The sequence below is a fragment of the Myotis davidii genome, unplaced genomic scaffold (assembly GCF_000327345.1).
Source record: "Myotis davidii unplaced genomic scaffold, ASM32734v1 scaffold1717, whole genome shotgun sequence".
Lineage (NCBI taxonomy): Eukaryota > Metazoa > Chordata > Mammalia > Chiroptera > Vespertilionidae > Myotis > Myotis davidii.
Genome location: NW_006287955.1, coordinates 715,092 through 716,780, shown reverse-complemented (window position 1 = coordinate 716,780; position 1,689 = coordinate 715,092). Strand labels below are relative to the sequence as shown.

Below are 1,689 nucleotides of genomic sequence, written 5' to 3'. Positions count from 1 at the left end.
TCTGTGCAGGGACCGGGGAAGCCACCCAGACCCTCCTCTGATTGGGGCTCAGAGCTGGGCCAGGGTAGCCCTGAGGGGGGACCCTTGCTGCCAGGGGAGGGGCCGAGATGGTGCCCAGGAGTCCGGACTCTGAGGCAGGGAGCGCACAGGGTCAGGGTTCAGCCCGTAAAACCAGTGCCGGCGATAAGCTGCGCATGGTGCGGGCTTAATGTATAATCGGGGTCAGGGGTCAGGGCTCAGGCAGTGGCAGGTGCCAAGCCCCGCCCATGAGCAAGGTCGGCGTCTAGGGTGTCACTGGACCCAGAGTTCGGTGTGGCTCAGGGGTCTGGTCTCTGAGTGGCATCAGGACCCCGACAGCGGAAATCGGTGTGGGGCTGGCGCTCACCCAGACGGAGTGAGGCAGTCACAAGCCCAAAGTGGACTTCAGCCCGCCCCCTCCCCCCATCTCTCTCTCATTTAAGGGCCATCTGCTCGGTGCCGGGCATGGTTCGAGGTATTTCGGAATCCAGGGTCCCAGCCCTAAAGCAGCTCCCACACCGCCCCCTGCCCCTCACCCCTGGGTGGCTCAGTCAAGTCTCCACCGTATAAGATGCTCCCAGACCCGGAAAGGACCGGGGACCATTTCCACCCAGGGCCTCGGGCTTCCTGGAGGGTTTTCAGGTGGCCGCTGTGCAGAAAGCCCTGCTTCGGGGGCCTCCCTGCCCAGAGGCCACCCTCCTGGGGTGGATCTGAACAGAGACAATGGGAAGGAATGGGAGTGGGTGATGCAGACAAGCATGGCTGTGGGAAGGGGCAGCCGGGTGGAGGCCAGGGACCACCCCGGGAGGACCACTATCAGCCGGGACACACGAGGGGGGGCGGGGGGGGAGCTGGGACACGCAGGGGGGGCCTGGGACACAGGACATCTGGGTGCCATCTCTGCGTGTTGTCCAATTGCCCAAGTCCTTGTAGCCTTGTGGGCACCCCTTCCCAGCTCAAGCATTTGTGTCTGGGCCCAGGGCACCTCCTGCCCGCTGCTCTCCCGAGTGTGCGGGTGTGTGCGTGCAGACCTGATCCGGAGCCTGGCCTGCTGGGCCCAGGCCGCCTGCCTTCCCCAGACCGTGGCCTCGGCCTGGCCCACTGCACACCCACCTTTGTGGGGAGCGGCTACAGCAGGGGTGGGCAAACCTTTTGACTCGAGGGCCACAATGGGTTCTTAAACTGGACCAGAGGGCCGGAACAAAAGCATGGATGGAGTGTTTGTGTGAACTAATATAAATTCAAAGTAAACATCATTACATAAAAGGGTACGGTCTTTTTGTTTTTTTAGTTTTATTCATTTCAAACGGGTCGGATCCGGCCAGCGGGCCTTCGTTTACCCACGGCTGGGCTACAGCGTTTGGACAGGTTCAAGCCTGGGGCTGAGGAGAGGGCACGGTCCTCTCGTGGCAAAGCCACGTGCAAGAGCAGCGTAATGACAGCCAAAGGCTACAGCTGTGAGCTTGACCTTATGGTCCGAACCTGTGGGCCCACGTGGCTGAGTAATGTGGGCTGCGGGAGGGGCAGCAAGTAAACAAAGCTTGACCAGGTGCATGTCATTGAGTGGATTCGAAACCCGCGAGAACGCTGTAAACCAGTGGCTCTCAGCCTTGGCTGCCCATGAGAATCACCTGGGAATCTTTTTAAAATCCTGATTTCTGGGCCTCATCC

The 1,689-nt window shown here is 60.9% G+C and overlaps 1 long non-coding RNA gene across 1 annotated transcript in view; it reads left to right on the top strand.

Annotated features, from left to right (window-relative positions):
• The window catches only part of LOC107182492, a 19,042-nt gene extending 18,034 nt beyond the window's left edge, over nt 1-1,008 (top strand). The window contains exon 3 of the long non-coding RNA XR_001513206.1: nt 999-1,008. This is a non-coding gene — a long non-coding RNA (uncharacterized LOC107182492). The remainder of the gene's footprint in view (nt 1-998) is intronic.
• The last annotated feature ends 681 nt before the right edge of the window (nt 1,009-1,689 follow it).